This window comes from Carettochelys insculpta, chromosome 20, assembly GCF_033958435.1.
Source record: "Carettochelys insculpta isolate YL-2023 chromosome 20, ASM3395843v1, whole genome shotgun sequence".
Lineage (NCBI taxonomy): Eukaryota > Metazoa > Chordata > Testudines > Carettochelyidae > Carettochelys > Carettochelys insculpta.
The window spans coordinates 9,432,675-9,448,098 of NC_134156.1; the positions used below are offsets into that span (position 1 = coordinate 9,432,675).

The window sequence follows — 15,424 nt, forward strand, 5'->3', positions numbered from 1 at the left end:
GAGATTTTAGGTAGGCAGAAAGCTATTACTGAGACAAGAACTTGGCCAAAGCCTTGGGTTAATGCCCTCCTGGGAAGTGCCATAGGACCAGTAGGGGTGCACCAGAGGTCAAGATCTTGGTTTCTAATATCTCCGGCAGCTGAAGGACTCCTATCGAAGATGTCAATTCCTCTCATGTTTGTGGTGCCTTTTGAACTGCCTGTTCCTAAGCTGGCTGCACGTCATCCGTCCCTGACCCAATGAATTCATGGCAGGCTGGCGAGAGCACTGGCTTTCTTTCCCCTGGTCTTCACTCTGCTCTTCCACCTGTCTGCAGTGACCAGAGCAATTGAATGTCTATGAAGCTTCAGTTCCCGGTTGACCTCTGTCCATTAGGTGGTGCTGTGAGGCCGCTACTGTAATGCCGAAGAGGCCCAGCAGAACCTTTATGGTGCTGTGACCACTGGTGATGCCCAGCATCACAGAGCAAGGGGCTCATTCACCCCCTTTGTCTCCACTTGGTTTCCACTGTGAGACTCAGCCCTCCTGCTGAATCAGGCGCCCCGTCTGAGATGGGTACGAGATTTGCCTGGGTGGAGGCCGGCTGCCATCTCTGAAATGGGGCCCTGCCCACTCCTGCTTTAGTCATCCTATTCTTCAAGCTTTGAGGTGCTCAGAGATGAGCACTGCCCCTCAAAAGGAGTTCAGCTGCCAGGTGGTACAGGGGCCTGATTCAACTCCTCCCCTTTCCACTTCGCACGTCACCACCGCTGACTCTACCCATTCCCATGTTGTAAAAACCCCTTTAAGATACCATTAAAGGGATGAGTATTAATCAATTTCAAAACACCCTTCTTAGACCATTGGGAGGATAACCCTTTGATACCTGGACATTGGGCTCTGGGAAGAATTAACACTGCAGCTACTTTCTATGTGCTATGAAGGAGGTTTGGGCCAGCCCTCCAGGCCAGGGATACATGATACAGGGTTAGAAAACCTGACCTCTGAGGAAAGGTTAAAACATGGGGCATGTTTAGTCTTGAGAAACAAAGACTGGGTGTGAGAAGGTGGGATAAATCTTAGAATAAGTTAAGGGCTTTTATAAAGAAGATTGGGATCAGTTGTTCTCCATATCCATTGAGGGTAGGACAGGATATAAGGGGCTTACTCTGAAGCAAGGGTCAGATACTAGAAAAACTTTCTCACTCTGAGGGGTGCTTTAAGCTCTGGGACAGGCATCAAGGGAGGTTGTGGAACAGCTGGGACAAACACCTCTCAGGCAGTGGTCCTTCTCAGCTGTGTGCTTGTGTGGACACCCAGGAGAGAGTCCAGTGCTGCCCTGCTGGTTATCAGAGCACCCACAGCTAGGTGTGGTTCTGATGGTGCACATGCCTCAGCGCACATAACAAAATTTATTCCACACATAGCTGAGGAAGAATTCATCCCGAACGGAAAAGTTGCTGTCCGGGATGGTCTAGATTCACTCGGCCCTGCAGCAGCATAGGGGCTGGGCTTGATGACCTTTTCTGTCCCTTCCAGCCCCACCGTTCTGCTCATGATTCAATACCTCCCTACCTTGCTGCAGTGCTCTTCCGAGCTGTGTATGCCGAGTGGTAAGAAATCCTGCTGCTGTGTTTGGAATGCGGGCCCAGCAGGTGGCGATGGTGAACGTCGCTGAAATAGTTGCCTTTTGCTTCCTCGTCAGTCAAAAGTGGCAGGGCAGAGATCAAGAGAAGCTGCAGGCACACAGAATTTAGTTTCCTGTGTCACTTCTGTGTAATGGATAAGAAGCAGGGTTCCCTCTCTTTTTTTTCCATTCAGGGCAGAATAAATTTTATGTGCATGATCACATGTGCAGCGGTGGACCACCAAAGAAACATGCTGCTGGTTTTGGGCAGCTCGGGGAGCCAGCTGCTAAGCAGAGGGGTGGCACTTCCATCTCTCCTGGGCATCCCTCCAAGTGCTCGGTTTACAGGGAACTCTGATAAGCCACAAGATGCAGAGCAGAAGCTTGCACAAGTGCTTTTTGTCTTGTGCTTCTGATGGAGGAGAGAACTGGAAGAGCTCAAAGTAAAGGCAGTTCTTTAGAATCCCCTGCACTGCTGATTTGTGTCACAGCTTAACTTTAGTGAAACAGCATAAAGCAGTGGAGGTCAATAAAAGACTACAATGCGGGTGAGGAATGTCCTCTGTTTTAAGAGCCCCTCTAAACTACACAGCCGGGTCACTGTGCCCAATTTTGCCACATCCACTGTAAGGTGGGCTGAGCCATGGCCCTGCACTGGAAACTGGCCAAAGATCTGAGCATTCAGCCTAGTGACACAGCTCAGTTGTATCAGTGAAAAGTCCCTTCCGTGCACGACCCTGTATGTTTGAAATGTGGTGCTTTGTGGTTCCCTGGCTCAGTTGTGTTTTGGGGTGTAGACAGGACAATGCCACTCCCCTAGTTGTAGAGGGAGTGGGGGGAAAGCAGCCAGCTGGAGCAGGTCAGGCTGCTAGTCCTCTGTGCTCCCAGCAAGTCATATAACCTCTCCGGGCCTCAGTGTCCACATCTGTGAAATGGGGAAGCGGCAGAGAAACATAGCCATGTGATGGCGTCTAGAAGGGGGCTGCATTCTCCAGCAGGTCTTGTCTTCAGCCTCAAGGGGGCTGTGTGGTTCTGAGCATCCACTGGGCAGCCTCCTGCCTGCCTAACTCACCCGCTGTTTATCGAAATGTGTATTTAAAGTGACTGAACCACCTGAGGGCAATGCTGTCTTGAAACCTGGTTATTTAATATCCATTACCGGCAAAGGGAAAGGTCCCCCATTACATTTACATTCCAGCTGGGAAGAGAAATGACATGATTTAAAAGCGAGTTAGCGAGACCGGCGAGGCATTGTTTAAAAAGCTATTTGTTTAATGAAATCATAAAAATGAATTTAGATTAATTTCCCCAATTACGGTGTCGGCTGAGGCAATGTCCCCCTTTGAAAGTTCCCCTGACGTTAGCACACATAAATCACCCCAGGGCAGCATTCCTTTCTGGGGGCTGTGTGACTGTCTTAGTGGCTGGCTGGTCTGTGAACAGATGGCACCAGCGAATGCTCACCCCAGCCAAAGGTCTTGCTAAAAATGCTGGACACGGGCATGAAACCCCGCTTGTCCTTTGGAACCTTGTGCAGGTTTTCAGCAAAAATCACTTGCTCTGCGGGGAGTAAATCCGCCTCTCTCAGAAACCGGGGCATGGGATGGCCTGATGGCTTACTAGGCCCTAAAATAGGCTTCCAGCAACCTGGCCCCTGCTCTCAAAAGCCGTGACTACACGTGCCGGCTACTTCGAAGTAGCGGCACTAACTTCGACATAGCGCCCGTCACGGCTACACGTGTTGGGCGCTATTTCGATGTTAACATCGACGTTAGGCAGCGATACGTCGAAGCCGCTAACCCCATGAGGGGATGGGAATAGCGCCCTACTTCGACGTTCAACATCAAAGTAGGGACCGTGTAGTCGTTGCGCATCCCGCAACTTTGAAATAGTGGTGTCCGCCATGGCGGCCATCAGCTGAGGGGTTGAGAGACACTCTCTCTCCAGCCCCTGCGGGGCTCTATGGTCACCGTGTGCAGCAGCCCTTAGCCCAGGGCTTCTGGCTGCTGCTGCTGCAGCTGGGGATCCATGCTGCATGCACAGGGTCTGCAACCAGTTGTCAGCTCTGTGTATCTTGTGTTGTTTAGTGCAACTGTGTCTGGGAGGGGCCCTTTAAGAGAGCGGCTTGCTGTCGAGTCCGCCCTGTGATCCTGTCTGCAGCTGTGCCTGGCACCCTTATTTCGGTGTGTGCTACTTTGGCGTGTAGACGTTCTCTCGCAGCGCCTATTTCGATGTGGTGCTGCGCAACGTTGATGTTGAACATCGACGTTGCCAGCCCTGGAGGACGTGTAGACGTTATTCATCGAAATAGCCTATTTCGATGTTGCCACATCAAAATAGGCTACTTCGATGTAGGGTTCACGTGTAGACGTAGCCAAAATGTGGCCAGTGCTGGGATTAATTAGGTGCAAAGGTTTGATGCAAGAGCCAAGGGCACCTTTGAGTTAGACTGTAGGGGAAGCAGGGGGTACAAGGGTGAGGTAACATAGAATCTTTCTTCCTCCCCTTGCATCTTTCACATGCAAACCACCAATACCAGACGTTGGTGCTATCCTGTGGTTGTTGCACTTAGGTGCTTGAGTCTGTCTTCATCTCCTTTATACAGCCTAGAAGGTTTCTCAGTCCACGGTATGAATTTATAATGTACACCAGCGGTATGTGTGCCCCCTCCAACAGCTACCAACACCTGCCCCTTCTGTGAGAAGACCTGCGGCTCCAGAACCAGGCTGGTCAGCCATCAACGGACCACAAATAGGAGGGTGACAGGAAGACATCCGACTCGGTGCTGAGAGAGACACTGGGGTGAAATCTTCACTCCATCCAAGTCCGTTGCAAAACTCCTATTGACTTCAGTGGCATCAAGATGTGGCTCAAGTGGGTAAGGGTAGTGAACGCCAGTTTAAGCCCAACGTTTTCGCTGGTGCCGATGTAAGTGGACACAAGTCAGTTGGTTGAGAACCGCTCTAGAGGGAAGCTTAAACTCCATCAAGGTAACACGCGTGTAGCACTCATGAACACTTTGACCTTTCTGTTCTGAAAATGCCTCTTGTGTAGCTCTGCGGAAGCCCGTCTGTCCGAGCACTACATTTCTGGGGCTGGGCATGCCGATGCCCAAAGCCCGCCACGCTCTGTGCTCTGATATCTGATGAAGTTCAACTAGTGCAGAGTTCTCCACTTGAGTTAGAAGAATCCCAAGCATTGTTAGAGGCTGGGGACTGACTGGCCAAATAGCAGTGCAGCAGAAAATGACCGAAGGATTACAGTAGATGGGAGGACATGTAATTATCCTGGATAAGATTGATTGATATGGCTGGATATGACTCAACCATGTGCCCTTCTAGCCAAGAAGGCTAATGGCATATTGGGGTGCATTAGGAGGAGCATTTCCAGCAGATCTAGAGAAGTTATTCCCCTTTATTTGGCACTTGTGAGTACACATCTGGAATATTGTCTCCAGTTCTAGGCACCCCAGTATAGAAAGGATGTGGATGCACTGTAGATGGCCCAGCAGAGGGCAACCAAAATGATTTGGGAGCGGGAGCACGTGATCTACCAGGAGACGCTGAATGATTTGGGCTTATTTAGTTTGCAGAGCAAAAGAGCGAGGGGCGATTTGATAGCAGCCTTCAGCTTCCTGAAGGGCGATTCTAAAAGAGGATGGAGAGAGGCTGTTCTCAGTAATGAAGGATGGGAGAACAAGGAGCGATGGTCTGAAGTTACAGAGGAGGAAGAGTAAGTTGGATAATAGGAAAAACTACTTCACCAGGCAGGGGGGTGAAGCACTGGAATGAGTTGCCTAGAGAGGTGGTGGAATCTCCATCCCTAGAGCTTTTTAAGTCTTGGCTTGACAAAGTCCTGGCTGGGATGATATAGTTAGGGCTGATCCTGTACTGGGCAGAGGGCTGGACTCAATGACTTCCTGAGGTCTGATATTCCTTATCAGATCTTGTCTCTCCTTGAGAAATCCTAAGTGGAAGAGAGAGAGGGCGCTATTGGCTCTTGAGTGCAGAGGGGAGTGCACCATAGCTCCTGTTTTCATAATTGGTTGGAGGTTTTTTTTCTTCGTCTGTGCTAATTGCTTTGGCATAACAGGGCCTCCTGAACAGGTTTCCTAGGGCTAGAAGGGGAATAGACTAAAACGAGATGTGACCCTGCAGCAGCTGCTTTGAGGAGCTATTTAGAGACTTGATGAAAAGCAGCAAATTAAGCCATCCAGGTTGGAATGGTTTGTTTCTGTTGAGTAACCAGCTGTTTCTCCCCTCCATGGGCAAACTCCCTTTGCGTGATGCGCACAGTTTTTTGCTGCCACGTGCCCAGCGAGCCTTTAGGTGACTATCCATGAACGCAGGGCACCGTGCCCTCTGGATTTTGCAGCGTCATTTTAGTTTTGCAAATTAACGTAACTGGACGTTGCATTGCCAGCATGTGCCAGAGGATCCCCATTCCAGGGCTGAGAACAGCACAGGGGAAGCTGCGGGAATGTCTGTAACGCACATGATGCTTTTCCCCTTTCAGACCTCACTCAGCTGCGCGTTTCTTTCTACGCTTCTCTGTTTTGCCTCAGTTGTTCTCTCTCCTGGGTTTCTGGACAACTCTTCCCCTCGGCGCTCACCGTCAGCCTTTCCGTTCTGTGCTCTGCAGGGCGCGGGCCGTTTGCTGTGGTTACGGACCATTTGCTGCGTCTTGGGGCTGGCCTGAGCCATAAATGAGGAAGGTTGACGCGAGCATTGGCCCTTTCGCACGTGGCTCATCCTCCCGTGTTTAATCATGCCTGAGCAGCCGTAGCATATGAGTGTGGGTTTGGTGGGAGACTAGGGCACAATTCACACTGCCCTCTTTAGCAGCAAGGACTCTGTATGGGGTGAAACCCTATCCCCCTCCCTCCTCTGAAGTCAATGGTAAAATTCTTTCTGACTTCAACAGGGCCAGGATTCCACCCAGCCTGCTCTGCATGACATTGTTCTTGTCCACACCAGCCCCCTCCTTCGAAGGGGCTGGGACGACATGATTGCAGTTTTCAGGTATCTAAAAGGGAGTCATGAGGAGGAGGGAGAAAACTTGTTCTTCGTGGCCTCTGAGGATAGAACAAGAGGCAATGGACTTAAACTGCAGCAAGGGAGGTTTAGGTTGGACGTTAGGAAAAAGTTCCTAACTGTCAAGGCGGTCAAACAGTGGAGTAAATTGCCCAGGGAGGTTGTGGAATCTCCATCGCTGGAGATATTTAAGGACAGGTTAGATAGATGTCCATCAGGGATGGTTTAGACAGTACTTGGTCCTGCCATTGGGGCAGGGGCTGGACTCAATGGCCTCTCAAGGTCCCTTCCAGTCCTAGTATTCTATGTAAATGAGCCCGAGGGGTGAATAATAATGAGGTGCTGCCCTCCATATGTGGCACCTCATTAGCATAATTCTTACTGCACGAACTTCGAAGCACTGACGAGCAGTCTAGCCGCGGGCGCTTTGAAGTTGCCTTCCACCCAAAACGTTTGCAACTTGGAAGTTCACGTGGTGAGAATTATGTTAATGAGGTGCTGCATATACTATTCACCACTCAGGCTCATTTGCATGCTCCCTTCGAAGGAGGGGGCTAGCGTAGACAAGGCCACTGTGCCAACGTTTCCGAGGGGCAGCCTCGTTAGGCTGTGGCTTCACAGAGCAGAGCAAGCAGCCCTGTAGCACCAGAAATGTATTGGGGAGTGAGCTTTCGTGGGTCACACCCACTTCTTCAGCTGTATGGGCAAAGATTTGGATTGGCACCAATGTTCCCGCTAATGTTTTGCACCCATGGGTGGAATAAATTTTACGTACACTGAGACATGGACGGATGTGCACCACCAATGGAAACACATGGGGTGCGAAGCAGGTCTTTGCCCATGAAAACTTATGCTCCAAAATATCTGTTAGCCTATACGGTGCCACACGACTTCTTGTTGTACTTCGAAGTAGCCATCAGAGAGTCTACACGCCTTTTCCCCTTACTTTGAAGTCCTTACTCCAGTCCTGGGAATGGAGCAGTGCCCTCCATCGACGGAGGCTGTGTATAGACACTCAACTTTTGAAGTCGCTTACTTCAGAGTACACACGGCCATGCTGTGGGTATCCTGCCAGCCAACCGGGTGGCACCTGACTTTCTCCTGGGCAGCCACCCGAGCGCTCAGCTTACAGGGATCATTGGGTAGCACCAATAACTCTAAAGCATGATCCTGACCAGGCTGGCTTAGGGTTGCAAGATTGTGAGATGGGGGGTGGGAATCATTTGTCTTCTATTCCAGCCAGTGCAGGAAGAATCAAAGGAAAAGGATTTGACAGGCTGCCTGCTTTCTCCATTAGGACTCAAGATGGCTTTGGAGGCTTTGATTAAGGATTGGCAAGCACAAGGCCAGGCTGTTGTTCGTGACCAGAAAGGCAGAACATTTTAAAGGGACGCTCCCCAGGCAGGTTAACCTGAGCATGAAGACAGTGTCTTGAAAGTATGGTTTTTTTTTTTGTTTGCCTACAAACCTTGTATGAACAGAAACATTTCTATAGGTTTGGGGTTTAATCAAAAGGATTTCTTAAAGAAATGCTTGTGGGATTTACAGCCCCGATGGCTGGAACTGGTGCTCAAGTGAAACTGACTTTATAGCCTAGTTTCATTACCCAGGCTGAATGCTGCACCAAGAGCAAACAAGCCCCATCAATGATGACATATTGAAGTAGAGGAGGGCTCAGCAAACTTTCCGAGGCAGAGTGCCAAAATTTGACCTTTTGACCTCTATGTCTGAGCTCTGGTGAGACTTTTTAAAGTCGCTAATAGTCCCACTTACAACAGCTTCATTCATAAATTGAATAAAGATGCAGAGCTTTACCGTTTTGAGATGGAGGTTGGTAGCATTAGCTGGTCTTTTGTTCATCCACTTGGCTTTGAACAAGCTCCCAGTTGCATGGGGGGAGGTACGGTATGACTGAGCTCCCACCTTGTGTGCTTGTGAAAATCAGCTTGCATGCTGCTGTTGGCACCTGTGCTGCGAGTGGCTGAGCCCTGAACTAGACTTATACTTGTCATCCAGTTTAATTCTGGAGGTCTCTTAGCAGCACAGCTGGGGGGAATGGCATTTTGTTTTAGTTTTAAGTCGTGGACCAAATTCTGACCTCCGTCCCAGCGGAGTAAATCCAGACCTTGCTGGAGCTCTTTTCAGAATTACACAGATTGAAGCTGAGCTCAGAACCTTAGCCCCTGATTTAGGAGGTAGTCATGTTAAATCATTTGCTGAGCTTCTGATCTGTTTCCCTGGTATCAATACAGAGCAGCTCCACCAGCCTCAGCAGAGTTACTCGGGTTTTAGGCTCTGAGCTGGACACCAGAGCCTTGGCCTGGGATTTTGACCCTGACCACGTCCGTTCTAAAGGGCCGAGACTGTTGTATGTGACTTGCACCGTGGTACATACAAGGCTCTGTGCAGGAGGTACGATCAGAGGGAACAATGAAGGAAAAGGAAAAGTCTTTTCATTTCACGTTTCTCCGGATGCTTCAGGTGGTGGTTAGGGAATCTAATGCAACTGTGCCCTAGAAACTTCCTTTTTCTGGAAGAACTTGCCTGTTTGCACTTACTTTGTGAATAACTGCAAATATAAACTATTACAATAGCAAGACAATCCCTGGTTTGATCTGAGGCTGCTAAACCCTGGACATAACTGCTTCCTGAGGGAGGGATGCTGTGTGTAAATGCAGCCCCTCTGTGAGCTTACCGGATCTCATTAGCTAGCAGGGCTGGGACGTTACATGGCTGGCAGGCCTCTGGGAAGACCTGTCAGAGGAGAGATGTGAGGTGGTGGCACTCTACCCTTGGAGCTGGTATCGGATCACAAGCCACCGCAGCACTAGGGAACGCTTTGCTGCTGGAGACGGTGTGTTTCTGATAGGAAACAGAAGCTTGGCTGCTTTCTCTAATTAGAGCATCCCAGGGCACTTTTCAGAAAGCGTATGAAGGTTAACCTAGGTCTCCCGGACAGATTCTAGGGTAGGCAATTACATCCTCTCTGCTTGTGCTTCCCTCTGTGTATTTAGGTGAACTAGGTGGCCTTATGGTCAGGGTTCCCGCTCATGTTTTTCCATCTGTGCGTGGAATAAATTTTACGTGCACCAACATGTGCAGACGTGCACCACCAGTATAAACATGCTGTCTGCTGTGGGTGTTCTATTCATCGCTGGGTGGCATCTGAATCTCTCTGGGGTGGCTGCCCAAGTACTCATCTTAGAGGGAGCATTCCTTATGGTGCCTGAGCTCCTGTTCTGTTCATCAGCAGCTGCTTTCCGAACCCAAAGTGCTGGTATCTAGACACTGTGGTGATGGGCCTATGCAAGATGCATGAAATCCTGCTGTCGGCGAGAGAGGCAAGACTCCAAGCTACGCAGAGATCCGCCACAGGTCACTTATGTAAGCGTGTCTCTCTCGCCAATATAAGTTAGTTCAATAATAGATATTACTCCCCACACAGCTTGCGTCTTCAGTATCCTGGGACTGACTTGGCCACCTCACTGCATATGCAAGACCTGGAGGTACTGGCAACTGACTGAGGACTAGATTCACTCCAGCAAGGGGCTGCAAATTGTCACCCCCCCATCACTGCAGGGGTAGCTGTGATGGCGGAGTTTCACTGTGAAGGAAGGCTGGCGCAGGCACTGCAGAAGGGGGAAGTGTTAACATCCAAGGGCTCCATAAAAGCCTGGCACGTAAAGATTTCTTGGGATCTGCTCTGAAGTAGCTCACCTTCCAGCTGGTACAGTGCTACCCACTTCATAGCCAGCCCTGGTTCCCCCTGCAGAGAGGGGAGATAATATTTCACCAACTTTGCAAAGCTTTTGCTCCTAGGGACTCCGACCTGGGAGAGCCAGGGCTGAGGTGGCTGGTCTGTATCCTCACAGGGCTGCTGGATCTGTTTCCATCTGGGTCTTGGGGAAGTGCTTTGGGCGGGGGCCCTGTCCAAGTTTAATAAAATAGTGTTTCGAAAGGGAGGGGAAGAATGTCTTATGCAGAGAGGACCACACAGGGAAAGGCAACTTGGGTGGCATGCCCAGAGGCAGCAGGCAGCGAGAGGTCTGGATTTGCTGGGCCTTAGTGGCGATGAGAGGGCTTTCTCCAGGGGTAAGCGCGTGAGTTATGGAATTGACTTGTCATAAGCCTCAGGCAGGACACTTTACCTCTCAGCCTCAATTTCTCTGTCTGTAAAATGGAAACGTTACTTACCCTCGTTGCTTGGAGTTCTGCAGAGTTGCCAAGAGTGTGGTTAGTGTTGAGGAGACCCAGGAGAATATAAACATCAGCAAAGCCAATTGCAGTGCTTGTTACATAAACAGAGGGACAGCAAATAGGTATCACTGAGCGATCTTGGAGGACTGTTGCACTCTGAGTAAGTGCTCCATAGAAACTCTTACACTGCCTGCACCCTTGTGCACGGCTGCTATGCCTTGGAAGGCTGCGTCAGATCTGGGTGGTAGGAAACCTTCCGTGTGCAAGATGGTCCCATCTTCCCATTGAGAGCATGGCGTAGCTGTGAGTCATCAATTTCTGGACAGACAGGGAGGGAGCCGTAATGGGCTGGGGACTTCTGCATCCATTTCTGCCTTTTATTCTGCTTGGCTGGCTTTAGCCATCGGCGTGAAGCATCAAAGCTTTGGTGGTTGCAGGGTGTCTCCCACCTGTCACAGGAGATTCATGGACTCCAAGGCCAGAGGGAACCACAGGGGTGTCCTGCGTAACACAGACCTTCCCTGGAATAATTCTGAGAGCAGAGCTTTTAGGGAAACATCCAATCTTGGCATTGCTTTAAACGTTGTCAGTGAGGGAGAACCCATGAGTACCTGCTTGAAAACGTCCACCTGGCTGAACTCTGAAAGTGACTGATACGATCTGAAAGCAGCTTGATGGGGCTTTTTTTATTACATTCCCAAACCGGGTGTGGTGTTCTCTCACCTCCACCACCCTCAGCTCACAGCGCAGCAGTAATTAAAATTCAAGTGCTCTGAATTCATTGTGAAACATCTAAGGGACTCTGGCCCAACAGTTTTAAAGGTTTTCCTCAAAATCCCCTTCTAAAATCACACTGTCAGAGTGCTAATGTGGGACATCACTTGGCAAGAGAGGGGAATATTCTCCTCTTGGTAAATGTATAATGCTGATTGGGGTTACTAGGAGTTATATTGGGCTCCTGTTCCTGACTGCCATGGGGTCTGTGTCTGTCTGTTTTCAATGGGCACTATATGGCCTGATTTACATGGAATCCTAGGGCTGGAAGGGACCTCAGGAGGTCATAGAGTCCAGCCCCTTGCCCAAAGCAGGACCAACCCTAACTAAATCATCCCAGACGGAACTTAAAAACCTCTAGGGATGGAGTTTCCACCACCTCTCTGGGTAACACATTCCAGAGCTTTGCCATCCTCCTGGGGAAATAGTTTTTCCAAATATCCACCCTTGACCTCGCACTCTGTAACTTCAGACCATTGCTCCTTGTTCTGCCATCTGTGACTAATGAGAACAGCCTCTCTCCATCTTCTTTTAGAACCCCGCTCCAGGAAGCTGAAGGCTGTTATCGAGTCACCCCTCACTCTTCTCTTCTGCAGACTAAATAAGCCCAAATCCCTCGGCATCTCCTGATAGATCATGTGCCTCCTGCTCCCTAATCATTTTGGTTGTCCTCTGCTGGACTCTCTCTAATATTTTCCTTCCACCTTTCCCTGTCTGTTCTCAGGCCATGTTTACACGGCAAAATTATGTCAACCTACCATGGGTCACCCTAGAGCCCCTGTGCTAGTGAAATTTCTTGTGTCAATGGCGGTTGTCAATGCTGGGAGCATTTCTGTCAAACTGCTGTCAGAGCACAGCCTTGTGGGACAGTGCTTGAAAGCTACTCATCAATGTAAGCAATGCATTGACTTCCTCATATTGACCATGGTGATGGTAAATTGGCAGAGAGAGGCACTTCCAGAGCTACCTTGAAGAAAGGCAGGTGATGTTGACCTAATCATAGTGTAACCTTGGCCTTAGTCTAATTTCTCCTGCTCTCTCAACACCCCTTTTCTCTCTTCAGCCCTTTTCTCTTTTTTTAAATTGGAGATACACATCTCCTAGAACTGGAAGGAGCCTCAGGAGGTCATCTAGTCCAGTTCTCTGCCCTCTTGGCAGGGCCAAGCACCATCCCTGACATCTATTTGCCACAATCCCTGAATGGCCTCCTCAGAGAGGAACCCACAACCCTGGGTCTAGCAGGTCAATGCTCAAACCACTGAGCTATCCCTCCCCCCCCCGTTCTCCTTCATCTTTCCCATTCCATTAATTCCCTCCTTCCTCAGCTTCTCCATCTTGTCTCTTTACCTCCTTGCTCCTTTCAGTCCTTTCCTGCCCCTCAGTCTCTATCACTGCTCCTCCTGAACTGACCCCATTCCTTTTCTCCTCCATCTCTGCTCACTGGCTGCTGCTCCTCTTCCATCCCCCAAGAATCTGCCCCTCCTTGGTGCCCCACTGGCTTGCTTGCTGGGCACAGTAGGGCAAAGCCCCTTTCAACATGTTGGCCGCTGAATATCATCACTGCCTTTCGCTTTGCTTCTGCATCGTGGCTGTCAGGTGTTTCTTATTTCCTATGCCTTCTACTTGCTCGTTGTGCACGCCGCCTTGGGGCGTCCGCTCTCTCAGCCCTGCCGGAGGATGACCCCTACAAGGGCTGTGTTGCCAACTCTCACATCTTATTAAAAGCTGCAGCTCCAGGAGTCATCTCCACTTTCCTCTTATTTTTAAGTCGGGTTCTAGCTCAGGGGAGAGCAAACTTTATACATCAGATGCAGGCTTCGCGCCGGCAATTAGTAGCCTTCCCCGCACCTGTCCAATGTAATCCAAACTGGTGGACGTCTCAGTTAGGTTCATATTAAAAAAAAAACAAAACCCAAAACCCTTTCGGTACGTGTAAGACAATAAGTCCGTAGCTTGTAAAAACTTTATGAAGTGGTCTGTAACTGTGAACACACAGAGCTAAAAACAGTAACATTTGAGCATCTTAAATGAGCTGGATAAGCTGGAGATTCAGCAGCTGCTCGTGCTGCCCCCCCCCCTTGTCAAATTTCACCCCCCGAGGGGCCTGCACCCCTGCTCTAGCTCTCAGAGAGGTGGAGTAAAGTTTGCGCTTGCAAAAGGCTTAGCATTCACTGGGCCAAGAGAAGGAGCCCCAGATGTGTTTTCTGAAACAAATCTCTTTCGTTTAAGCAGTTGTCATGGAGGGGGAGAGTGGTGTTTGACTGTTTGAGCAGCTGGAATTGGCAATGCAGAAGTCTGTTTCCAGCTCTGGCAAGGTCAGCAGCTGAGCAGCGCAGAAGGTGCAGACAGACCAGCAGCAGCTGAGCAGCATAGAAGGTGCAGACACACCAGCAGAAGGCGCAGACAAACCAGCAGCATCTGAGCAGCGTAGAAGGTTCAGACGCACCAGCAGAAGGTGCAGACAGACCAGCAGCATCTGAGCAGCGTAGAAGGTGCAGACAAACCAGCAGCAGCTCAGGGCCCTCTGTGCCAAAACGAGCCCACAGACTGGATCCTTCCCTCCACTGTCTGCAGCTCCTTTTGGAATGAACAGGAGGGACCTATCCAGCCTGCAGGTGCCTGTGCCAGAGCAGGTGGAGCTGAGGAGGGAGCTGGTTTCTGATTGGGCCACAGGCACCGTAGCCTCTTCCTGTCCAAGCTGCAAAGCTGCAGCACACAGCACTCTGGGACTTAGGGGAAGCTCCTTCCTCTCCTCCTCCTGTCTCACCTGTTGTCCCTGCTGCTGTGAGCCTTATGGCAAAAGGCTTCAGATGAGGGGAAGGCTTACGTCCAGCCTCCGAGTGTCAGGGAAGGGTTGCTTCCTTTCCCGCCAAGGGTTGGAAATAATCCACAGGGCAGAAAGGAAAACGATGTTGCAAAGGCGAAGAGGATGTCTAAACTGGGGCAACAGGAGAGGCAAAATTTGCCAAAGGAAGGTAGGAGACTGCCCATGAGGAGTGCACAGCAGGGTATGATGTTTGCTTGGTAATGACTGGAGCTGGAGAGCAAACTGCTCTGCTGTCCTGTGACAATTAGAGATTTAAAAAAAAAAAAAAATCTTTCCTGAATTGGAAGAAATCCATCTCCAATTTCTCTGAACGGAAATCTCCTCTTCTTCACCCAAATTTCAGGTCAGTTGGTCAGTCAAATATTCAGTGTCAATTTTGACCTTTTAATTTTATTTTCCTGTTTTGCTATAAAGTAACTTTAGCTTCCGAAGCGAATCGTCACAGAGACGTAGCCGTGTTAGTCTGTATCTTCACAAAACCAAACGAGAAGTCCTGTCGCACTTTAAAGACTGACAAAATAATTCCGTAGGTGCTGAGCTTTCATGGGACAGACTCGCTTCTTCAGATCCGGACCATGAAGACTCATCATCTAATAAATTATTTGGTTAGTTTTCAAGGTGCTGCAGAGCTGCTTCTTAGCTTCAGGTAGTCATTTGGACCTGAAAAACTGGACTTCTTTGGTTTTTGTTTTTGAAAATGTCAAACTGTTCCCTTTCGGCAATTTTGAATTTCAGCTGTTTTTTTAGAAAGGTGTTTGGTTGAAACCAGCCCCTTTCTACGAATGGTTTTGGTACATTACCATTGTTTGATCTGAAGGGTCGGGGGGAGAGGAAAGTTTTGGCCGAGCGATTCCGAAGCATCTCTAGTGCCTAAGACCTTAATTGTCTTTTTTTTAATTGCAGCGTTAAACAGTGGTATTTACAAACATGCCTTTTGCAGCCAGCAAAACTGTTCTGTACCTCTTGCCAGTGAATTTTTCTTCCACA

At 49.6% G+C, this 15,424-nt stretch overlaps 1 protein-coding gene across 1 annotated transcript in view; it reads left to right on the forward strand.

The window, feature by feature from the left end:
• GRIN2C (glutamate ionotropic receptor NMDA type subunit 2C) overlaps positions 1-15,424 on the forward strand; it is an 84,868-nt gene that overhangs the window by 5,581 nt on the left and 63,863 nt on the right. The window lies entirely within an intron of this gene.